This window comes from Gracilinanus agilis, chromosome 1 (assembly GCF_016433145.1).
Source record: "Gracilinanus agilis isolate LMUSP501 chromosome 1, AgileGrace, whole genome shotgun sequence".
Lineage (NCBI taxonomy): Eukaryota > Metazoa > Chordata > Mammalia > Didelphimorphia > Didelphidae > Gracilinanus > Gracilinanus agilis.
This window is the reverse complement of record NC_058130.1, coordinates 110,797,424-110,823,996: the sequence shown is the minus strand read 5'-3', so window position 1 is coordinate 110,823,996 and position 26,573 is coordinate 110,797,424. Positions and strand designations below refer to the sequence as shown.

The 26,573-nt window shown below is 36.3% G+C and overlaps 1 non-coding gene across 1 annotated transcript; it reads right to left on the bottom strand.

The window, feature by feature from the left end:
• Positions 1–19,975: 19,975 nt before the first annotated feature.
• LOC123232775 lies at positions 19,976–20,111 on the bottom strand. Its single transcript, XR_006505282.1, has one exon. It is a non-coding gene; the product is annotated as a U8 small nucleolar RNA (small nucleolar RNA).
• Between the last annotated feature and the right edge of the window lie 6,462 nt (positions 20,112–26,573).

The following is a 26,573-nucleotide window of genomic DNA, read 5'->3' as shown; positions in this document are numbered from 1 at the left end:
CTTTTTCTTTCTTTCTTTCTTTCTTTCTTTCTTTCTTTCTTTCTTTCTTTCTTTCTTTCTTTCTTTCTTTCTTTCTTTCTTTCTTTCTTCCTTTCTTTCATTATTTTCTGTCTTAGAATTATTACTATGTATTGGTTCTAAGGCAGAAGAGTGGTAAGGGCTAGGTAATTGTGGTTAAGTGACTTGCTCAGGGTCACACAGCTAGGAGGTGTCTGAAGTCAGATTTGAACTTTTTTCTGGGCTTGGCTCTCAATACACTGAGCCACATAGAGAGTATTTTTCTAGCTTCAAGCACTATCAGGATGCTCAAGGCACATTTTCCTATCTACACAAGCTCATGCACGTACCCATTCACAAGTAGGCTCTCTAATCTAATACATTTCAGACCTCCAGATTCTATGTGCCTAGCAACAATTCTATTTTTTTGTGTGTTTTATCCTTCTTCCCAGCTTCCTTGCTAGGCTTTGGGGAATTAGCAGGGCTTACCACCAATTGGATTGCAGAATTTTTTGGCTCAGAGTGAGGATTGCTATCATCAGGTATGTAAAATCCTGCCCAGTGTAGTCAGAAGTTAAAACCAAACCATCATAAACCTGCAGGACTTATGACCCTGAGAAGCCCAGGGGAGTTTCCTGGACCAGACCTCAATGGAACATTGCCCAAAACCCCAAATGGGAAATATATATGAACTGACTCAGTGCAGTGTGAAGGCTGAGGCGGCAGCAGAATGCTTTTATAGACTGATACAATGATAGATTAGCACGCATTTAATCCTAGGTTAGGGGTTTAGAGGAGTCTGCATTCTCCACCCTGCCTCTTTCTCTGAGCATGTTAATGGCCCACAGTGCCTGCTTTAATGGCAATGGGCATTTTTCTTTTGTGACACAATTATTCCATTTTCAAGCCAATTAGAAAGTCATTCTGTAAAGAAAGGAAATGCCAATGGGTCAACCCTATAGGTGAAAAGTGATGTAGGACTGTAGAACACAGGCCATAATGAGCATTTTATTTTGTTTCTTAGAAAAGGTGCTATTTCCAATACAAGAATTACTTTGTGAAAGAGAAATGGCTTATTAGGTCTTACATTGCCTCTGCCTTTTATGTCACTCCTCACATGCTAATAATCGTTATCATGCAGCAGCTTGCTTACTTTCCCAGTCCCCATTTGCTCATCTCCAATTCTGATTCTCCTGAGATCAGAGTATTTTGTTATTTGTAGCCACACAGGAGATTAAGAATTAAGGTCCATAGACACCTTGAGTGCTGCACTGGTATCTATGAAATCTTAAAAAGATCAGAGGAAGACCTCCAATGAGTTGAGTTAATCTTCTAGGGAGAGCTTGGAGAAGCAGGATTGAAAACAGATTGGTGGTGATCCCCACTGGTGTATGGACTACCCCTGCCAATGAGCTCATGAATCCACTAGACTACGTGCAGTATAGGTCATAACATACTGGTTTTCTTGACATTAAGGAAATCCAGTATATTAACATCTAGTGGGTTCCTAGAATAGATGAGATAGAGTGATTATGTTACAAAAAATGTGTCAACAATTATTAAATGCCCATTATATTCTTGGCATTGTATTAGAAGCTGTTTTTTGGGGGGGGGTTGTGGGGCAGGCAGAAAGGATTTTCTGTTTTGTTACAGGCCTGTAATTTCTTCAGAGAGCTCCTGATGAAGAACTCTACATTACTAGTGCAGATTTGCCTCTGCTCTAACATTTATGATTTCAGAGAATTGCCTGGGGATACTAGTAAGTGACTTCCCCCAGGATCACACAGACAATAAATGTCAGAAAAAGAACTTGAACCTTGGTCTTCCAGATCATAGGCCAATTCTCTATATGTTATGCTGGTGATAAAAATACAAAACCGAGACAGCCCCTGCCTTTTGAGGAATTTGTAATTTATTGGGTTATTCTTCATTTTATATGATTCCTTTAAAGAAAGAGAACCATTATTGTAGCTAAATAATGAAGCAGTGAGTAAATGTATATCTTTTTTCTCTCCCAAATTCATGGTTAAAAAACAAGCTATACCTGTGTAGCATACTACAGAAATAATTAATACATATAGTATTAGAGCACGTCCTAAATGGAAACAATACTCAGGAATCATCTAGTCTAACCCTTTCACTTTAGAGATGACGTAACCGAAACCCAGAGAGAGAATGCTACCTTTCCAAGAGCTTGAAACTAATTAGTTGCAGAGCCTGGATGGGAAATGCTTGAGGATATCATGATGATATTTTTGTGTGAGAGGCAGAAAAATGGGTGATTGTAATACTGGCAACCTGATGCCTGGTAAGCTATACAGAGAGCAGCATCTCAAGTGGGAAAGCGAGAAAAGAGGACACTAACAGAAAATCCAGATGATACTGAACCAGTAGGTTTTTACCTCCTCTTGTTATGTTCCATATCCAATTCCACATTTCATCAGAGTTGTAAAAAAGATGGAGAGAAAGAGAGAGATAAAAATTATAGGCCCCTAAAGGGAATTGAGTGTCAGGTATCTTTCTGAGACTTAAAATCAGCTTGTAACAATGAAATTTCTTTAGATTCTGAAGACTTTATTTACTCTAAACACCCTCCATCATTCTATCACTTATTTAAAATCATCCAAATAATTGTTTGGGGTGTGTGTGTTTTAATGGACCTGTAATTTCATCATTATAGGAGAGCTTCTTCTGAGGAAATTCTTTTGACAATGCACCTTTTCTGCAATTTATAATCTCACAGAGATGCCTAGAAGAATGGAGAGATTGAATAACTTGTGCAGGGTCACATTGAAAGAATGAATCAAAAATAAAAGTTGAACCTGAGCCTTCCTGACTCTAAGGCAAAATTTCTATCCATTATGATACACTGACTCTTGTAATTGGATTTAGAAACTCAAAAATATGCATCATGCACTGAGGATTTTTTCCATTCTCTTATAATGCTTTCTTATCAAAAGTCTGTGATACCTCACTATCACATTGAAGTCATAAACTCTCAAAGGTTATGCCAACAAAGCCCAAACTCAGAGAGGTCCTGCTTAGCTAGAAAGATAGAGGATCAAGGTTTGAGTTATGTCTCTGTGTAGCCTTGGGCAAGTCTCTTCCCTGGATCCCAATTTGAGGGGTTGAACTTAGCTGACTTCCACAGTCCCATCCAATTCTAAATCTCAAACTCTATGATCAGCCAATGTAGATCAAGAGGCTTATTACCAGGTTGGCCATAGGATGATGCCTTTATTGATTATGGTAATTTACAAAGATTGCCATCTAAAGCGTAAGATTATCCTCATCAGCAATAGAAGTACTCATATTAGCAAAAACCATGGCTTCTTGAAATGTTGAAATGTAACCATACTGATGGAAAACAGGAAGATCATTTACTTGAATGTACATCAAAGATGCTAGAAAAACAGGAAACAATAAATCTAGTTCTCCCTTGGATACCAAAATGGTCCTTGTTGTTCAGTCTTTTTTCAGTCATGTCTGACTCTTTGTGACCCCCATTTGGGGTTTTCTTGGCAAAGATACTAGAGTGTTTTTTTCCTCTTCTCCATCTCATTTTTCAGACAAGGAAGCTGAAATAAACAGGGTTAAGTGACTTGTACAGGGACATACAAACTAAACTCAGTACAGTTCACTATCCCACTACCTGAAATGGTACTTAGAGAATACCAAAATATCAGTTTACACTGTTCTCCAAACAAGCTGATGTACTCAAGCCCCATTAAACCCAGATCTTAGTACTGGTGGCTTTCTGTATGTCCTTGAGAGATGCTTAGGAAAGCAGTGAATTAAAAAGGAAGAATGGCAGGTATTTCAGACCCACACATTTATTAAAGTGAAGGAGAACTTTAGGCTTACTTTTGTCATTTACTTCCCTACTTCCATGTTCATCTATGGTTTAAATTAATCAGTAAGTGTATTTGAATATCAACTTTGCTAGCCATGTGCTCACTATAAGATGGATTGCATTTGGAAAATTATACCACAAAGATCAATATCCTTACTTTAAAAAATTTTTTTTCACCAGCAAAATTCTATCTTCTTTAACTCCCATTACAACTTTTTGTTTGGGAAATTAAGAAAAATAAAACCCCTGGTCCAAACATGCATACTCAAAGCCAAATGAATTTTGTCATTTGCCATGTAAATATATGTATGTACATATATAAATAATTTTGCATTCTGAATTCTTTACCCCTTTATCAGGAGATGGGTAGTTTTTTTCAGCATTAAACTTTTGGAATCATGCTCGATCATTATGCTAATGAGAGTTCCTAATTATTTCAAAGTTGTTTGTCTTTATCATATTATTAAAATTCCATAAATCACTTTTCTGGTTCTATGCACTCTATATCAGTTCATAGAAGTGTTCCTAGGTTCATCTGAAACAATCCCCTCGTCATTTCTAATAGTACAGTGATAATCCATCACATTTATGTGCCATAATTTGCTCATTCATTCCCCATTTTATTGGCACTTCTCCAGATTTTCATTTTTTGCTAATTCAAATTTTATATATATATATACATAATGTAGTTCCTAAGGCCACCCATCTTTTTAACCCTAGCATTCTGTTGGTAAGATTCTGTGGCTATTTTATTTGATAAGTCAAACATGTCAATCAGTCAGCTAGCACTTATTAAATGCTTTCTACATATCAGGAACTGTAGGTGCTGGGAATGCAATTTTAAAAAACATGACTTTTGAGGATAACATAACAAGCCATTCAAAAAACAATGGAAAGACAAGTAGGCTGCAGAAGAATCATGGTTTGCACTGAAGAAGTATCATAAAGTACATTTGAAGACATATATATATACATATATATACACACACACATATATATGTATATGAAGACATATATATAATAGAAGATAGCCTTATTATGTAGCAAGAGTGAGGGATAATAGATAGATAGCCATAGTGTGCATCATTGGCATCATAGGAATATCTACTGTGTGAAGAAGCACTGTGCTAAGTGCTTTACACATATCTCATTTCATATTCACATAACAGTCCTGGAAGGTAGGTGATATTATTATGCTAATTTTTATAGTCAAAGAAACTGAGGTAGAGAGACATTAAGTGACTTACCAAGGGCCACACAACTCACAAGTGTTTGAGGCTGAATTTGTACTTTTTCTTTAAATCGATGGTTCCCAGTTCACTGATTTGTTAGCCATTTATTAAATTTGTATAATGGTCAAAGCTATGAGGAAAATGAAAAGAAGATTAACTTATGATCTCTTGGAGTTTATAGTCTGCTATGAGTTGGGAAATATGGGTAGTTCTTATACAAATATTATCTGTAGTATTGCAAAAAATACTTAATAGCTCATGGGAGATACATTTCTATACAATATTTGAAGAATAAAAGATAATTTCTGATAGGAGAAGACAAAAATTGGTATGGTGGAAAGACAGATGATTTTGAAGTCAGAAGACATGAGTTCAAATCCTACTTTTGCCACTGGCTATTTGTGTTATCTTGAATAAGTCACAAATTCTCGTTACGTGCAAAATAAAGGAATTGAACTGGATGGTTTCAAAGCTCTTTCATCTTAAATTTATGTTCTGATTATGAGAAAGACTTCCTGGATGAAGTTTATTTAGTATTAATATTCAGAAGTTCTGAATATATCTTTACCATTCTAAAGAGATAGGCCAGAAGCAAAGGGAACTAAGACACTAAATGTGACTCAGGAGACAGAGAAACAAAAATGCATTATTTTGATTGTTCTCAAAATAGCCCTACTCTAATTGTTTTAGGAGAATCTACTCCAAGGCACCTTTCTAGAGCTTAACCCAAAAGATGCCAAAACATTGTAATAAATGGTTACCTTGGAAACCCAGGGAAACCCAGGATAAACCCAGGGTATGATATCATTATTTAGAATGTCCCAGACCTGCTGTTTCTAATTCTCAGTTAACACTTTTTGGATAGTCTTTCTGTTGCTGAGGAGGAGGCCCTGAACCATACATGGTTCATAAACAGAAGAAGAGTCAAACCAGTTCAGAGGAGATCCAATTTAACAGGGCAATGTTTTCCACTTTGAATTTAATTGCAATGTCTCACGCTAACTTTTAATTCTAGAATCAGCTTAAATACACTCCATTATCATCTCTCTTAATCCTTGTCCTACCACTGAAAGTATTTCTCTACTTTAAAGCGAGTACACTTAAATCTGTCATTTAAAATTTAGAACTAATCAACTCTAGGTAAAGTGGTACTTCCTGGTTTTCTAATAAGGGGCCAGCCAGGAGAAGTCACCTGGAGCTTCCAGATGTTCCAGTCATTTAATCATGATGTATGTAGCTTTTCCTGAAAAGTCCAGGTGTTATGGTTCTCCTATTTTAAAGGGAAAGTATAACCAGTTTTTTTTCTGTAGATAAAGAGTTAAAAAGTTATGCAAAGTTAAAATGACATTTTAAGCAAAGTCAAATGGCTACTAATTACTTTGACACCATCTACATAGAAATAAATGTCTTGATGACACCATTAGTTTTAATAATAATAATTAGGGAAATTATTATTACCATAGCTAGCATTTATATAGCACATACTGTGTTCCAGACACAGTGCTAAGTACTTTACAAGTATTATCTCATTTGATCTTCACAACAACCCTAGGAGAGATTATTTACATTTTATAGATGAGGAAACTGAGGCAGGTAGAGGTTAAGTGATTTACCAAATATCTTGTTAAAAAGTAATATTGAAGACAACCAAGTGAATAATGCTAAAAATGGAAAGAAGGTTCCCACCATATTTCTTTTCTGTGCATCTCATCAGTGATTTTGATGTCTCAAAGTGAATGTCATTGAGGAAAGGTAGACTTTCAGATTCATGAAGCAAAGTCCAGTTCAAAAAAGGGAAAGACTAATACTAAAATGGTTGATCTTAGAAGTGGAGGTGCCCCAAAAGTTTATTCATTCCAGACTTCTTCAGTTTATGGATAAGGAAAGTGAGACCCAGAAAAGTTAGATGATGTGCCTAGGGTCATATAGTTGGCAGCAGAACCAGGATTAAATAACAAGTCTCAGACTTCTCAATCTGTTAGCCTTCCTATTCTCTCTACCATACTGCAGGTAGATTGTTTTTCATCTTCTATGGGATTAAGGATTAGATCAAGATTTGGCCCATTTTTCTTGAGTGAAGTGTTAAGGGCAACAAAAAGAAGGAGACCCACAATCAAGGACCTTAAGCTTAAAAGATGACCAGCTCATGAAGAGGCCATTGTGAGAAGATGACAGGATCTTGGCTCATTCTGGTCCACACTGTTTTTAGGGATCAGTATTTAATAAGATCTCTTGAGAGCCTTGCAGATATGTGGAACTTGGAAAAGGAGAAGAGGGCTTTGAATTGTTTTAAGTATTCTCTTACGATGTGTAGCACTTTTCAGTCATTGCATGTTAATAATTTTCTTGAATGGAGAACAGTTATAAAGTTTTGAAAAAAGTGATCTTATGTCAGCATTCAAACTCCTGGAATTTGGTGTTGATTTAGGTAAACTTGCCAAATGCATGCATGTCCTAAATAAAACAAAGGGCTGAAGAAAGGGGAAGAACCAGCCCAAGTGAGCACATGGTGTGAATCCTCTCCAAGTGTTCTGCAGTTGTAGGAAAACTGGGTGGATAAGTTGGGACAGAAGCCAGGAAGCTCAGGCTTGTGGTATCAGTACTTACACAGCTCATCATATTGAGTCTTATTGAATCTGGCAGTGTTTTGAGGGTCATAGTCCCTCCTCCCATACACATTGGCTATCTGTTCTTAAGGAATCTCTCCACTATATTAGGGACAAACTAGCCTTTCTTCACAAATATGCACAGATATTTTTTCTTCCCTGGCTCCCTCTTGTAATCATTTTTACCCCAAATGAGGCAAACATCATCTATCCCCAATGTAGCTCTTGTCTCCAAGCTTATTTTTGGTATTGCTGCCTGAAATACAATGTACTAATAGATCTTTTCTTTCAACCTGATCAGATGCATTACCTGGCATTTTGCCTGGGCCTTTCCTTTACATTGATGTCTCATCCAATCATCTTTTTTATTAAGTACTGACTATATGTAAAGCACAATGATAGACACTAGGGACAAAAAGACAAAATTAAGAATAGTCTCTGCCCTTGGGGACTTTATATCCTAGTAAGGGAATACAGCATGTAAACAGATAGCTATTTGAAAAGGGACAGAGCACTGATATCTAAGGAGATCAGGAAAGGCTTCCCAAAGGAGTGATTAATGAACTTATCCTTGATGAAGTCTTGATTTCTAAGTGGTGGAGGTGAGGAGAGGATGCATTTCATGTTTGAGAGGCCAGCTATTCAAGGACATAGAGGAGAGATGAAATGTTGAGTTCAGGAAACAATAAACAGACCAGGTGTGCTGTAACATAGAATACATGAAGTAAAAGAAGATGCAATCAACCAGAAATGTAGCCTGGAACCAAATCATGAAGGGTTTTGAATGCCAACCTACAGAATTTGTATTTTATTCCACGGGTAATAGGGAATCACAGAACCTTCTTAAATAGGGGAGTGACTAGTGTCTCAGAAAGATTATTTTGGCAGCTATAAGAAGGATGATTCAGAAAGTGGAAAGACTAGAAGCAGAAATACCAATTAGGAGGCTATTATGCTAGTCCAAGTAAGAGGTGATAAGGACCTCTACTAAGTTGGTTATATAGTGAACAGAGAAAAGAGGACCTACATAGTAAAGATAAAATTAGTACATCTTCACAGATAATTCTCTTATGTCATGATTTTTGTGTACATTTGTTTGTACTTATTCTTGGTTCATGAGTTATAATCTACTTGAAATCAGGGCTAATGCTATATCTTTGTTTTCTCAGCATATAGAATAGGACTATTCACAAAATTGATTAATTGAATATTTGCCAGATTAAGAGGAAAAAATCACAAAAAAATTGATGTTACTTTCTTTGGTAGAATATATTATTTATAGTCAGTGCTATCACAACATTTGTAAAAATAATTATTCTTCAGTTTAAAATGTGTAATTTGAACTCAATTCATCCATCAGTTAAAGGGGTGTATGACTTGTCAGGCAACCCAAACAGGGAATACAGAGATATTTGGTAATAGCCATTTAGTTGTTTTTAGTCATTCATTGAAGTTTGGGGGCCCTCAAAGGATGGAAGACATATTATTTGAGTCCTTGATAACATAATGTGGGTTGTCATCCTTTTAAGTCCTATTATGAGTTTTCATTATATCCTCTACAGTCCTAGGCTGAAAGTAGAGGATTGTTCTTAATGGCACCTCTGAAAAATTGAACAGGGGTCCAATTAATTACTCATACTTGGAATGAGCAAGAGTGGTCTTATTCTTTTATGTCTGTATTTTCCTCAGTTCTCTGGATATATCCTATGGACTCAATTTGGGTTTTAAAAGTCATTTATGGCTCACTTTGAGGAAAGGATGTGAAAAGAATAATAATAGAATCATAGACCTAAAGAGTTGGAAGGGATTTCCAAGTTATCTAGTCCAACTCCTACTTTAAAAGCATAAATCCTTCCTGAATACTTCCAATAAGTAGTCATCTAGTCTTTACTTTAAGAACTCCAATGATGGGGATGTCATTACCTTTCAAAGCAACCCACTCAATATTTGGACAGTTTGAATCATTAGAAAGCTTTTCTTCATAATAATTCAAAATCTGGCTTTCTGTACTTCCTATTCACTGGTCTTAATTCTACTTCCAGTGGCATAACAAGTCTAATCATTTTGCCACGTGATAGCACTTCAGTTTTTGAACAAAAATGATTATATCCTCTCTCCTTATTCCCTCCACCCCCTAATCCCAGAAATCATCACTTCATCAAGCTAAATATCTGTAGTTTCTTATCTGGGGATGATATTTTCTCTTTACATACATAATTTCCAGCCCCCTTATTATACCTCTGGATAGGGATTGAACCTGTGATTTCATTTGTTTGGAGATCTCTTCTATGAGGAACCTATGAACTTCCTCTATAAGGAACATCCCTTTACATCATATAGACAAATTCACAAATTTGATAAATGTGCTATGTCTATCTTTATCAAGTTATTAACTAAAATGTTGAAAAGAATGGAACCAAGAGCAGATCCCTGGAATTCTCCATTAAAGACCTCCCTCCAGGTTTATGTATTTTAAGCCAGCATTCTCTGGATTCATTTCTGGAACGAATTCAAAACTATCATGAAATCTGTATCTTTCCATTGTGTTCACAGGGATTTCATGAGAAAATCTGTCTTGCTGAAATGTTGCCATACCACCACCAAAATGGGCCAGCACTTTATCTGATGCTTATAGTATAAGAGAATTAACCCAGAGCAAGGAGAATTTAATGATTTTCCTGAGATTATATATGTATTAGAGGTGGGACTTAAATTAAGGTCTTTGTAGCTCTAAGGCTATCTATCCACTATGATACCTTACCTGTAATTTATTAATGCACCTTAAAAAATGTGGCATTCACAGCTGAATACAACATTCCAGATATGATCCAATTAGGGCAGAGTACAGTGGTATGCTCATCTTCCTTGCTATGGACACTACATCTATTAATGCAGGAAAAGATGCCCCCTTCCCCTCACCCCCCTCCCGGCCTTGGCTATAATCTTGCTCCTCTGATTATTTACTGGATCTGTGGGTTTGGGCTATTCTGTCCCAAAGGGGCTTCTTCACTGCTCTCCTGATTGACTAGGTTAGGCTGATGGTATTGATTGGCCTTGTTAGGATAATTTTTGTAACTGTTAAGATAATATTTTTGCAGAAATTGTTATGAGGATATTTAAATCTGCTAAGATAGTTTTGGGGTATTGATCTTAATGGTGAGAAGTGTAAATAATGATCCCAAAAGGCTAACCCCAAAAGCAGTTGTGCACAGTAAAAGAAAGGTGCTGAATCTGGTAATTCCAGTAGTTAGAGATAACTTTCTGACTGCTGGTTGGTATTGCAGCTAGAATTAAAGAATCAGCTGATTGGAGAACACAGCTGACCTATTCTCCTTAGAGCCCTGTGTAACTATTGAAGATAAGAAATATTTCTCCTATTTACTAAGCTAATAGATTTGTGTAGTTAGATTAACAAAGCTAATTAGTTCTGACTGCCAATTAACTCAGAAGATAGCTTGAGATTTAATAGTCTTCAAGTAATTTCCCTAACAACCAAGATGACTTCTTAACTGTCACCCTCCTTGGACTCTTGACAAATAGACAGGTTAGCTGATGGCTTCTTTACAAATGGGTTTAATATTGGTAAAATAGGTGATGGGAAATAGGGATTGATACTGGAAAGTGGGAATAGGGTTTCTAAAATAAATCTGGGTTGATAGATTGTTGTACAATCTCCCAGATAATTAAGTTGATGTTAAAGAGCTTTTGGATGGCTTGACAGCCTGGTTAGGCCTGATGGCCTGACTCTGACTCAAGATTTTATTTAGCAGATGTTGGCTTGGTTGTTTGAACAAATCTTCTTGATTATAAAGATATCAGTGAACTGAGGTTGATGAAGTTGAATATATTTGTTGATAAAGGTTGAGACTAATATCAGGATATGCTCTGCCCTAGTCTAGGCCTAAACCAACCACCTCCGTCCTTGTCCCCCAATTGCATCTCAAGACTGAGACCAAGAGTTGGTTTAGATTTGCCCTTATATAGTCTGTTTCCAACTGCCCCCTTAGCTCATGCCAGGCTCATGCCACCTCTGGTTCATTCTGATTCCATTCAGGTAACTGGCAGTCAAGCTGGATCCAACATGGATGCTATTAAAATCCTTACAGCCTTGAGGTCAGATCATCTCAGGTGGCAGCAGAAGCTGCAGGTGTAGGTAAAGGGAGCTGTGTTTCTGATCCTGATAGCAAGGTATTTGGTAGTGGCTACAGCCTTTGCCCTGAAATCAGAGTCAGCTGGATTCTTATAGCTACTCTCAGCATGATCTATGGGGGAGGGGTATTGGAGCTTGAGCCTCCCAGCCCTCAGAAGGCTTCTTATCTGCCCTATTGATAAGATTAAGCCAGGGCAGAGTTGATCTGCAGCATTGCATGTGCCCTGAGGTCAAAACCTTTTAAGTTGAATCCAGCAGGAGGGTCCCCCAGATCTGTTCTGTTGTTAAATTTGGTTTTCTGTCCTCTGGATGGAAGGGGTTTGGAGGTCTGGCATTTTGCTGTCTTGACTCCACCCCCTCTCCTCTTTCCTCATTTGAATTATTGATTTCAGGTATAGGACTTCATAGTTATCTCTACTAAACTTCATCTGTTGATTTCCATATATATTGTTTCTGTCTATGAAGATAATTTTTTATTGTGAGTCTATCATCTCTTCCAACTTCATATTGTTATCCAAAAATTTGATAAAAATGCCATATCTACCTTTTCTCAAGGTAGATAAATTGGATAAAATGCTTGGCCTGGAGTCAAGAAGACTCATCTTGCTGAGTTTAAATCTGGCCTCAGATACTTACATGCTGTGTGACCCTGGGCAAGTTACTCAACCCTGTTTTTTTCAAAAATCGTCATCTTTAAAATGAGTTACAGAAGGAAATGGCAAACTACTCCAGTATCTTTACCAAGAAAACTCCAAATGGAGACATGAAGAATTAGATATGCATGACTAAAAATACAACCGAACAATAACACCTATCAAAGCTATTAACAAAAATATTGAACATAATGTAACCTAAGGCAGATTCTTGGTATTCTCTACAAGAGACCTCCCTCCAGGCTTGTGTGTATTTAAATTAACACTCTTTGGACTCATTTCTGAAATCAGTTCCAAACTATCATCAAGTCTACATTTTTCCATTAAGTCAACAGGGATTTTATGAGAAAATTTGTCTTGCCAAAATCGAATATATGCTATCCATGGCATTCTCCTGATCTACTTAATCTACTTACTTCAATAAAAATGGAGATTGGGGTAGACTTGTATGATTTGTTGTTAATGAACCTGTACTGGATGGTAATCATCACTGCTTCATTTTCTAAGTGCTTACACACTTCTGATTTATCAATTTATTCTCCAGTTTTATCAGAAATTGATGAGAAATTCACCAAACTAAAATTTTAAAATATTTGTCATATTTCCCATTTTGGAAAAGGGTACATTTTTCTGCCTTCATTCTATTGCTTTTCTTTTGCCTCAGTATCTCAAAGATCACTCAACATGTCTCAGCAGTCACATCCACAAGACTTTTAAATGCCCTGCGATGTAATTAGCCCACACCAGGTGATGCCTCATTGAGGCACTCTTTTTTCCATTGCCTCACTTACTTTAGATTGCAATTTCCTGTGTGGTTGAGGGATGCAGTGTATTTAATCTCTGTGGGAGCTAGAGGTCCTCCCCTGCCCCTGCCCCCACCCCATTTAAGGTTCTTTAGGGGAAATTGAATCAGCAAGACATCGAAATTGAGATTATCCAAGTATGTGGTTGGAGCAGGGATGAAGTTAGAAGAGAGATCAGAAGATGGGATAGGATTTCCTTGTGAGTCCACAGGTTGATTCTCTTTTTATATTTCATTGTTTATCTTGAGAAAAGTTGTTTATCTAAATCTTTCTTCAACTGATAAAAGGCCAAAAAATATGAACAGGCAGATTTCAGATGAAGAAATAAAAACCATTTATAATCATGAAAAAATGCTCTAAATCACTCCTGTTGAGAGAAATGCAAATTAAAACAGTTCCAAGATACTACCTCACACCTCTTTATATTGACCAATATGATGGAAATGGAAAATAATAAATGTTGGAGAAGATGAGGGAAAATTGGGACACTACTGAGTTATCAATGGAGTTGTGATCTCACTCAACCACTTTGAAAAGCAATTGGAAACTTAGGAAACAAGAGCTAGAAAACTTTGATCTATCAATACCACTAATATCCCAAAGAGATCTAAAAGGGGGAGGAGGATGACCTATTAGTACAAAATATTTATAACAGCTATTTTTGTGGTGTCAAAGAATTGGAAATTGAGGGGATGTCCATCAGTTGGGGAATGGCTGAACAAATTTGTGGTATATGGTTGTGATTGAACATTATTGTGCTATAAGAAATGACAAGCAGGATGAGTTTAGAAAAATCTGGAAAGACTTATATGAACTGATGCAAAGTGAGTTGAGCAGAACCAGAAGAACATTGTACTTGGTGACAGCAATATTTTTTGATGAACAACCAGTTGTTCTCGAGACAATCCCAGAGATTTGTGATGAAAATTGTATGTTTCCACAGAAAGTACTGATGGAATCTGAATGTAGACTATAACATACTATATTTCACTTTCTTATTTTTGCATTTAAAATATCTTTTACAAGATGATTAATATGGAAAAATATTTTCTGTGATTGCACATGTAAAATCTATTAGATTACTTGCCATCTTATAGAGGTGAAAAGTGGAGTAAGGGAGAGAAGATAGGTTGGAGAGAAATAATTTGAAACTCACATTAAAAGAAAAATAAGCATCAAAATTATTTTTATATGTAATTGGGGAAAACAAAATACTATTTAAAAAAGAAAACAAAGGACTCTAATCTTCCATTCATTCAATATGAGCAATTAGGTAGCACAGTGGATAGAGTACCAGGCATGGAGTCAGGTGGACCTGAGTTCAATCCAACCTCAGACATTATCTGTATAATCCTGGGCAAGTCACTTAACCCTGTTTGCTTCAATTCTTCATCTGTAAAATGAGTTGAAAAGGGAAATGACTTCTGTGCCAAGAAAATCCTAAATGGGGTCATAAAGAATTATATACAACTGAAAAATGAATGAACAACAACATTCATTCAGTGGGGATGTTGGGGAAATGAGAGCAAGAGATAGAGGCAGGGATTTGGAGACTAATTGGATGAAAGAGCGGGGAATGCCTCTATGAACAGTTAAATTTATATAGTGCTGGGACAGCTAGGTGACTCAGAGGATAGAAAGCCAGGTCTGGAGATGGGGGAGGGGTGTCCTGGTTTCAAATTTAGCTACAGATGTTTCCTAGTTTTATGACCCTGGGCAAGTCACTTAACCTCAATTGCCTATCTCTTGTTGCTCTTTTGCCTTGGAACTGATACTTAGTATTGATTCTAAGGGAGATGGTAAGGGTTTAAAAAAAACAAACAACAAATCTTATGTCATGCTTTCTTTGTGCCAGGCACTATGCTTAGCTCTTTACAATTTTATTCTAGAATTCTTATCTCATTGAAGGCTGATGCTGCTTCTGTTGCACTGAAGATACTATCTGCTTTCACCAGGACCACTAATGGAGCCAGCAGTCAAGAAGAGACCAGGCTAGACATACCTTATAATTACTTTGATTATTTCAATGGATCCAGATTTCTCATTATCCATTTATCTATATACCTACAGGTATTCACAAGGATCCTTGATATGGATAGGCACTTGATATGGATAGATGTGATGTTACTGGAATGAGGAACTCCCAGATGGAGGAACTCCTTTGTTCAATGTAGGTCAACCCTGTCTCTTCAATTTATAGTCTTAGAGATTTACCTAGAGCACCAACTGCTCAGTGAGATGCAGCTAAGATGTATCAGAAGCAGTACTTGGACTTGGGCTCCTAGATTCTACTTTATCTTGCTAGCCACCCTGCCATACTTATTCTCTGTGGTCAAACATATATAAATAAATCATATGGGGGCAGTGAGATAATGCAGTGGTTAGTGTTGGGCATAGAATCAGAAAGACCTGGATTCAGATATAGTCTGAGGCTAGATTGTGATCTTAGGCAAGTGAATCAACCTCTGTTTGCCTCAATTTCCTCAGCTGTGCAATAGGAATAGTAATAGCACCTACCTTTACAGAGTTGTCATGAAGATCAAATGAGATAATATTTATAAAGTGCTTGGTGTAGTTCCTGGCTCATAGTAAGCACCATATAAATATTAGCTATTACTATTAGTACATATGAGTTGCTGATCTGCATCAGAGAGGGAATTTCCTTAGTAGAGTTCCACACCAGGGTTGGAGTCTGAACTTCATATGGGTAATTCTTCATAGGGAAATTCATATCAGCAACTACTCTATCTCCTGAGTGTTATTAAGAGGCACTGAGATGTTAGATTAGTGATTTGACTATGAACCACCAGCTAGTGTGTGTCAGAGCAAGAACTGAATGGAGTTCTTTCCATTATGAAGCTTGCCCTCCACACTATGCCGCCCTTCTCTCTTTCTGTCTTCCTTTGTGTCTCTCTCTCATATACTCATACACATATATGTATACATACAAATAGACATATGCTTGTGTGTTTTTTTGCATATGTACTCAGGACTTATCATCTTGCCTATTGATGAGAACAATTTCAGATGGTTACAAATAGATTGCATCCCATCCATTCCTCCAACTCTCATTCATCCTCTGTGGTTTGTCTCTATCCAACATACATTTATTGTAAATAAATATTTATAGATAATATATGGATATGAAAAATGAGACTCTTTATAGTTTAAAACAGAATTATTAAAGCATTTTTAAATTTTTAAACCCTAATATCTGTTTTATATATTCTTCTATATTGATTTTTATTTGTTACAGGGCTAGGCACTGGGGGTTAAGTGACTTGCCCAGGGTCACACAGCTACGAAGTGTCTGAGGCCACATTTGAACCTAGGACTTCCCGTCTCTAGGCTTGGTGCTCCATCCACTGAGCCATCCAGCTGTCCCCTATGTAAAGCATTTTAACAGAGACATAAAATCAGACCACGAGATTTGCAAAGAGTCATTCATAGTCAACAAAGAGATGACCTTTAAATCACGAAAGCTGGGGTCCAAATCCTACCTCTAACCCATACTGATTATGTTAACCTGAACAAGTCACTGAACTTTTCAATGTCCCAGGCTACTCTCAAAGAAGATAAAATTCACTATAATTGCTAATCTTCAGTGACAGCATTTCCTCATAGGAAATTCTCTATATTAATAAATGAGAGATTCATTAAAATAATGACTATGGCCCTTTCTGGTTTAAAAGTACAGTGCTTATATAGTAAAAGTACGGTGATGTAGGTAGTACATATTATTATCCCCAAATTTAGTAGGCAACAGGAACATTGAACTTGAAAGGACTTTAAAAGTCATCCAATCCAATCCCCTCATTTTATAGGAGCAATGAAGTAATAGATACAGGGTCAGCCTGTAATTCAATAGCCAACAAGCATATATTAAGCACTTACTGCATACCAAGCACACACCAGGGGGATAGAAATAAAAAGGAAAATAGTTCCTGCCTGCAAAGGTGATAATACAGTTAATTGTGTTAGAGGTGGAATCCATAACTAGGTCTCCTGACTCCAAGTTCAGCTTCTTTCCCACCAATGTTTTTCAAAATGCCATTTCCAAGATTTTCATTCTTTTCCCAAGAGTTTTCCCAGTCCAGTTTAAATTACTTATGACACAGAAAAAATGGAAACTCCTCCCAAACCCTTCACAGCACACCTAGTACTACAAAACTCTAGGCAAAGGAGTATAATGTTGAGGCATAAGTCTCAGGGGGAAATGACCCATTTTCAATGAAGGACCAAATATGGAAACCGATATAACTTTGTCATAAGGCCAGATGTATTGCAGTGATTTGGCAATCGGAAACCGAGTTACAGGTGTTCTGGCAAGTCACCCTTTTAAAGTCATCTTTGCTTTAAAAAAAGATCTATCATGTGCATGAAATGATTTTAATATATTTTAGCACTAGAGTAGATGCTGCATTACTTTTGGGCTGAGCTTTTAGTCTTTTACCTTGGTTTTAGAAAACAGGTGCCAGGCTCATTTTGTTTCTAGACAAGGTCCTATTGTTTCAAGCAGGCCATGCTTATATTTTGTGGGTGCCAAAAAATCTGGGGGGGGGACTGGCCTAATTTCTTTTTTATTTTTCATCAAATTTAGGGAAATGACCCTTTAAAAAATTCCACAGGATAAAAATAATGAGAGGCCTCTCATTATTAATAAAGTCTGATCGAGGGGTGCAGGTGGAGAAGTCAATTAGTTTTAGCAATTAGTCAATTAGAATTAGCAATAAGTTTTGCAAAAGTAGAATAAGTTACAAAATATTCATCCAGGGCATCACCAAATAGCAAACAAAGCCAATGTGAAATGTAGAAGCTCAGCCCAGTGTTTGCTGCTAGTTTTGTCATACTAGAGCACAGCATGCCTCCAATTATGGGGCAAGTACTGTGAATTGAAGAGGGCACCAGCAGTGTGCTAGAGCCCCTCCTACTAGCTGGGAGTGATTATTAAATTTTCAGTGGGAGCATTTATACTTCAGAAATCAGCAAATGCTACAAATAAGGATTTGATTTATTGTTTTGATGGTTTAGACTAGAGAAAGTGATGGAAAAATGTTAATGGATAATTTTTGTAGGAGAATCAATTGTTTAACTTTTACCAGTGCACCCCTGGAAGACCCCTGCCTCACAAAGGAAACTCCCTTCTTTTGAGTGTTCTCTCATTTTCAAAAAGGACCAGTGACATTAGTGGATGAAGTCTTGAATTGGGTGAGAATTGAATTTAAGTGAGGTAGAGTTTGAGTGAATATATCAGACTGAAGAATAACCATTATCTGATCTTTCTGTCTGTGAACTTAGGGCAGAGGAGAAGTGGAGAGTAAGAGAGAGGATGACTAAAGAGGAATGAGAGAAGAGAAGGCATATAGGAAGCGGTGATAAGGAGAACAGAAGGAAAGAGATGAGGAGTTTGAGGGTTAAAAGAGAAGGACTAATGGGGAGAGAAAGGAGGGAAGAGAAGAAGAAGCAGGGATAGAGGGTGAAGGAAAAAGGAGGAAGAAGAGAAAGTGAGAGGGGGGTATAATGAAAGAAGGAAGAAGAGAAATTGGGAGGGAAGGAGGATGAGAGGAGGAGAGGAAGGAAAGGAGAGGGGAAAGGAGAGAGGAGGAAGTGGGGAAATAAGAGTGGGGGAAAGAAGGTGGTGAGGAAATAAAAGGGAGAGAGAGAGAGAAGGAGGGAAGGAGAGAGAGAAGGAGAGAGAGAGAGAGAGAGAGAGAGAGAGAGAGAGAGAGAGAGAGAGAGAGAGAGAGAGAGAGAGAGAGAAAGTTAAAGTTCTCTACAACTCTGCTGTGCTGAAGGAAAACTGTTCCTTGTTGGATTCTGACAATTCCCTGTAGTGCATTCTAGTTCGATGATGTAAAGTAGTTCGGGTGTGGGAAGCCATACCATGAAGCACAGGAAATAGTTTAAATCTTTTGAAATGTTTTTAAGGTTAAGTAAATGGGGAAATGGCTACAGTCTGATTTGCCAACCCCTTCAGAGTCATTTTTGCTGGCAGACAGTCTTCTTGTCATTGTTATTCACAATGCTATGAAATCACATCCACAACCCAGGTATTTTGGGCACAGGACGAACTTGTTTTCATCTCCTTCCATAGCTCTCTTCCTCTGTCACCACTGCCACTTAAGCAGAGGCAAGCCTTGGAAAATATCAACTGTTAATACCTGAACTGTGCACAAATCTATAGATAAATGTTAGAGGGAGACTCTGTCTTAGTAGAAAGAGCATTGGATTTGGCACCAGGAGACCTGAGTTTGAATCTTGGCTCTAATGCTTACAGCTATGTAATTACATGGAGTTCACTTAATTTCTATGGTTTTTTACCTATAAATTGGGAACAATACTCTGACTACTTCAAAGGATTATTGTGAGGAAAGTATTGTGGACATCTGAACATTATGTTGAAAATATTACCTATTATTCTTAATACAGGGCAAGTGTGGTTTTAAGGACCTCCAACAAAACGTTTAGTGGATACATCAAAATATAAAAGGAGTTATAAATTGAAACTATTGATATTTGATTCTGCTTAACACTTATTAGAAGATAACTAAAGGTTCCAATAGGTGAATAAAAGGAAAGAGAGCATTGTGGCATGGGAGAAAGTCTATGCAAAGTCATTGAATGTCAACTATCAGGAATACCAACTAGGACAATTAGATTAGAATGTACAATTTAGGTACAATTAGAAAAGAACAACAATGAGTAAGTCTCCATCTCCAAGTTGTTGCAGAGATTGCAACAAGTATTACACAAGCTCTAATCATCATTTATTGTTCTCCAAGAAGGAGTAACAGGTAAGGATATTCTGGACTGATGATCCATCACCCACCCAACTTGTGGCTCCAAGAAGCTGTAACACATGTAGCAGTTACACGTTAGTTAAAGTTTGCAGATCAATAAAACTAATTTGAGGGTAACCAACAAGCCTCACAACTTTCAGTGATTTAGGGGAATGCCTACCCAAAGCATGTGAAGACTCCCCCAGTGGAATGGGAAGATGAAAATAATTTGTTCCAACAACCATTAAGGCAGCTGAAGCAAATTTTATGGAACCTACAACCTGGGTTGGCCATCGCAAGTCATCTTGACTTTTGTCTTACCATTGGACTTTGATATCTCCGGAACAAAGAATGAAGCTAGAGATTTAGCACAACTCTGCCTCACTAAAATCAAATTCAAGGGTAAGTCAAGACATTGCTCATTGTGATGTCATTAGTCTTATTAAACAAAGAATGGACAACAACAAATAATAGCAGAGTTTGGGAAGGGGAATAAGAATAAAGTATAATCAGCCTGGAAAGACAGTTTGGAGCCATGTTATTAAGGCCTTTACTGGAGAAATACAGAAACTTATATTCCATTCTAGATCATTGAATAGTCTTGAGAAGAGGAATAAGTTCATAAAACCCACCAGGAAATGTTTTGTGGATTTGATAATACTTCATATTGAATGCTATATGATAGCATTGCTAATAATTACTAAATTAGGTTTGAGGAGTATTACTACTAATAGTTATTGGGAAGTATATAATTTCTTTACTATGATATCTTCTGGTATGGAAATTCCTTCTACCAATTCAAATAGCTTCTAGACTTAGACTGGGGAATTGAAAGGATAAGTGATATCCCTAGTCAAATATCCAGTATATGTTAAAGGTAAGACTTGAATTCAGGTCTTACTGATTCAAGAGCTAGCCTTCTCTCCATTATACCATGGTGCCTTTCTATTAATACAATTACTATGGGTAGTATTCCAGAATTGGCCCTAGCAAGTGTAACACAGGTAGTGTAAGGTGGTGGGGAGTTTCTCTGAGTAGATGATTGGGAGTATGGGTTCAGGCACTGATGTGGGCTGATACCAGAATTTGTGGAGGTCTCTATGAAGATAATATAGCTGATAACTTCTCAAATTTCAACCTCTTAAAAATGGCCTGAGGTGGCTTCACTGTGGCTTATAGCTTAAAATTGTTTACTGAATTCTTGAAGATGCCCAGGATCACACAGCTAGTATCTGAGGTCAGACTTTTAACATAGGAAGATGCATCTTCTTTGTTCCAGAACTGACATTCTATCCACTGTGCCACCTAGTTCCTAAGACAATGATGAAATACATAGAGTAAAAGAATATAAGGAAAAATATCCAGAAGAAGTTAATAATTCTATAGTAACTAGAACTACAGAAAAGATGATCAACGTATTACTGAAGTGGCTGAAAAATCTAATGAAAGAATTAAGGGGAAAGAAAATGATTGAAATTAAAAAAAAACTTTTATGAAGAAGATTCAATGATATAGAAGGGAATCTAGAAAATCTTAACTAAGTGAAGCACTCTCTGAAAAAAGGAATACAGGAAATTGAATAGTACCAGAGGTATTGGTGATGGTGGCTTTAGTTATCCTTCATTTTCAAAAAGCACCAATGATATTATGGGGTGATAGTTTGTTTTATGCATGGATTTCACTTAAATGAGGTTGACTTGCACAAAGTTGTTGGCCTTCTTATCTTCCAGAGTTATTGAAATTAAGTGGCAAGACAAAAGTCAGAATGACCTTGGATGATGCTATGGACCTTGGCATTTTTTGTGTCTGACCAAGATCCAAGTGCTTCGCAGTGCCTGCTTTAGCTTCCTTCACCACCATTTGTTTTCATCTGGTCTAATCATCCACTCTAATACAAGAGGTATTAGAGGAAAGTCAAAGGATAGAAAAAATACAAGACAAGAAATATCTATAAGCAAAGATGAAGGAATTATCTGGAAGAAAGAAATTATAGTCATTGCTCTTCCAGAAAATCACAATGAAATAAGAACCTGAATTAACTATCCAGTAAATTGAAAAATAAAATTTCTCAGAAACATAAGAACCATGGAACAGGTAGAGAGCTGGAATGCAAAGTACAGCAGCAGAGAGAAACTACAGATTGAATTTACCCAGAATAAAGTCACCAATCTTCAGTGCTTCTCATTCAAGGGAAGAACATTATAAACAGCTGGGAAGAATGTTCACATAAAAGAGAACTCTAGTTTGAACCAGTAAGGAAGATTTATAATCAAATAAATGAAAACAAAACAAAGCAAAAAAATGCTGAACTATGATATATTTAAAGGAAAGAAAAATATCTTAATATATTTTCTGTTAATGCTTTTTATATCATAGTATTTGTATATGTGAACCTATTTTATCTTCCCTAATGAATCAACTTTATACGTACACACACATATGGAGAAACAGACAGACATGGGAAGATTTGTATAAAGTTTTTCAGTTTAAAGAAAGTGGAGTCAGAAGAACAATATACATGGCTGTAGTAATGTGAACAAAATTCACATTGAAAGGATCTGATTGAGTATTACAGTCAATATTATTATTATAATATTAAATTTAAAGGCTCTAGCCTCATTCTTTTAACAACTGATAAATTATTTTGGGGAGAATATACCTGTAAGTAGAGTGTTAAGTGTTAAAGAAATGTATGTCATTTCCAAATAAAATTAAAAGTTAACAAGCAAATATATAATATAAACAGAATTTGGTGTGGGAGTGGTATTAACTTTTATAAGTAAGAAACTTTTTATCAAAACCAGTTATATACAATATGCTACTTATGCAGAATGCACCTATGGTGAGATTATGATTCTATCATGTTATCAAACTCTATTCCTTGGCATTTGAAGGTTTCCACCATCTGGCTTCATCCCAACTTTCCAATCTTATTTTATATTATACTCCTTTTCATACTCTGCATTCTTGTCTCACTAACTGACCATTAGCTCTGCACATATCTCCTATAACTATGACTTCATTTACTCATTTCCATATGCTGCTTCTCTGCATTTCTAGACTTGTTGAATTCCTATCCAACAATTGAACCTTAATTTACATTCTACCTTTTCCTCAGAATCTTTCCCTGACCACTTGATAATAATAAGTGACATATACAGCACATTAAAGTTTGCAAGACTGCTGATGGGGAAGGGTACAAATTTATTAATCATTCACTATGTGCTAAGCACTATGTATTTTACAATATTGACTCATCTTTTCCTCACAACCCTGGGATGTAGGTGCTAGTTTGATCCCATTTTATAGTAGAGAAAACTGAGGCAGGCAGAAGTTTAGTGACTTCTCTAGGGTTACATAACTCAAAACTTGAGACTGTATTTGAATTTAGGTCTTTCTGACTCCAAACAGCCTCTAGCTATTCCATCACCTTATTTCATTCAAATATCACAGAAATCCCATGAGGTAAGGACTACAAATATTATCATTCATTATTTTACATATAAGGAAACTGATGATATGTTAAATGAAGTACCTATAGTCACATAGTGTCAAAAGTCATTCCGAATTCAGGTCTTTCTGACATCAAGTTCAGCAAGCTAATGACTTCCTTTGACATCATATAATAGTAAATTTTGAAGCTTTCTGAAGCACTAATTATGTACTTGTCATCTATGGCTTAGTCCCCCAATTCCTCTCTTTCTCAAACATGGGATAAGTTTTTTCTCTGGCTCTGTTTTCAGACTAGAGTAAAAATCCAGTGAAATCAGCAAAAGAAAACTTAGATAAGGCTTATGTTCATGTTTTCTACATAGGTGGGTGGGTGAATTGTCCTCTGCTACGTGCCACCCATCCATTCCCACAAAGATACTTGACATATAAGGACTTGATATGGGACAAATTTTATTCCATTCACCACAGAAATGGAGACATATGCAAAGACCTCACAGGTACAAATATAGGAGAAACAACATTCAAATGATCTATTATGCGTTACCGTTACTTTAGTGTCTTATCCACTTGTAGACTATAAGCTCCATGGGGAAGAGAGTAGTTTATCTAAATATTTATGTCATCCACTGTGCTTCAAACACTTTTCTGTACACAATAGGTATTTCATTAAAAAATTGAATGAATTAACTAGAAAGATCAGTGTCTGTGCTATGTTATGGCCAAAATAAACATTTCTAGGCATCTCACCTTCACAAAGATTTTTCTGCCTTCATGTATCTCATTGGGGGAAAAAAGGTTGTTTAGCAGGATTATAATTGCCTCTAGTTTAAAAAAATATCTCCTTTGGCTATTACTTAAATTCTCTAAAATTAAGCATATATATACATATATATACATACATATAAAAAAGATATTATACAATGCATACTTTTTATTAATGAAATTTTTTTCCTGAGTTAGTCAGATACTTATTTTACCTACTTGCTTCTCAAACTTTTTTTGGAAATTAGAATTTTACTATAGGTCATTATAGATTTAAAATGGTACAGTGAAAAGAATGGTGGTTTTATAATGAAGGAATCATAGATCTAGAATTGTAAGAACCTTAGAAACCACTTACTAATCCAAAACTCTTCCGTGTACAGTTAAGGAAACTGAATCACACGGAGCTGAGGAAACTGAATTACATGGAGGGAAAATAACTTGGCCAAAGTCCTGCAGTTAATAACTGTCAGAGGCAAAATTTGAACCTAGGTTCACTTATTCTGGAAGCAAGACTTCACTTTATTCTGAGGATTCTAAACATCTATTTCAAATGGGATTTGAGGAATCATATTCTCTAACATCTTGAGAAATTTATATACTATCAAATTACATGGTGTGTGCATGTGTAAGAAAGAGATTTTGAACTATCAAAAATAAATACAATTATTGCTAATATTTTATATTGCTAATAGTTTGAGAGTTGGATTTTAAGATACTGTTTTTAACAATGTCCTTTTCTTGGCTTTAAATGACTGCCTGCCCTTTGACCCAGCCATACCATTGCTGGGTTTGTACTCTGAAGAGATAATAAGTAAAATACTTGTACAAAAATATTTATAGTCACGCTCTTTGTGGTGGCAAAAAACTGGAAAACGAGGGTATGCCCTTCAATTGGGGAATGGCTGAACAAATTGTGGTATCTTCTGGTGATGGAGTACTATTGTGCTCAAAGGAATAATGAGCTGGAGAAATTCCATGTGAATTGGAACAACCTCCAGGAATTGATGCAGAGCAAAAGGAGCAGAACCAGGAGAATGCTGTACACAGAGACTGATACACTGTGGTGCAACTGAAAATAATGGACTTCTCTACTAGCAGCATTGCATTGATCCAGGACAATTTTGAGGGACTTATGAGAAATAACATTATCTATATCCAGAGAAAGAGCTGTGGGAATAGAAACACAGAAGAAAAACACACCTCCTTGATCACATGGTTCAATGGGGATATGATTGGGGATGTAGACCCTAAATGATCACTGTATTGCAAATATTAATAATATGGAAATAGGTTTTGATCAATGATACATGTAAAACCCAGCTGAATTGCTCATTGGCTATGGAGGGTGAAGGGAAGAGGAGAGGAGAAAAATATGAATCACGTAACCTTGGAAAAATATTCTAAATCAATTAAACAAACAAACAAACAAATAAACAATGTCCTTTTCTTGCCAAGGAAGAGTTGATTTAGATCATCCAAATACCAAAATATAGCTTTAGGGCATAATTAAGACAGATCTGAAAATAGATCTGTGATGATTTTATGCCCCAGGTCAAATATAAAAAAAACTTTGTAATAAATAGTAAACACAGGAAGAAAATGTCCACAGAGTATGCAACAGGGAAAACAGATTTGTCTGAGACTCGTTTCCTTTTATAGTTGACTAGATGGACTACAATTTCAAAATTTCAGCCCAAAACAAAAACACAAATACAATAAAGTTTGATGTGTTAGAAAGTTTATACCAGTATAAAAAGTCCCTCTTTAAAAGATTCAAGGTATAATGGAATTTAAGGTAAAATTCTCAGAACAGAAATTACTGGTTCACATAACACACAATACATACCCATATGTAGTTCTTTTCTGTCTTGTCATACCTGAATTATCTTTTAAATAAAATGGACATGTTTGATTTCAAAGGGGAAGAATAGAGTGTAATTTGCTTGTTTCAATATAAAATGAAATAATTATTAATTATGGTGAAAATGTGTGCTCTATAAGTTGTTAGTTGTCATCTAACAAGTTTCTGAGTGCCACATTCCTCTTTTGTTACTAACCATTCATCTGATTATTTAAGAAAAAATATTATCATTTGCTTTTTTGCTTTTGGGTCCTAGTCTGTGACTGCATCTATGTAGGGAATTTTAGGAAGAGAAATATTTTCTGTCAGTGCAATTCAGTTAGTCACATAGCTAGTAAATGTCAATGAAAGATTTGAACCCAAATATTTCTTACTCTCCCTTTAACTCTATGCAGACCTGCCTCTCTTGATATGCATTAAG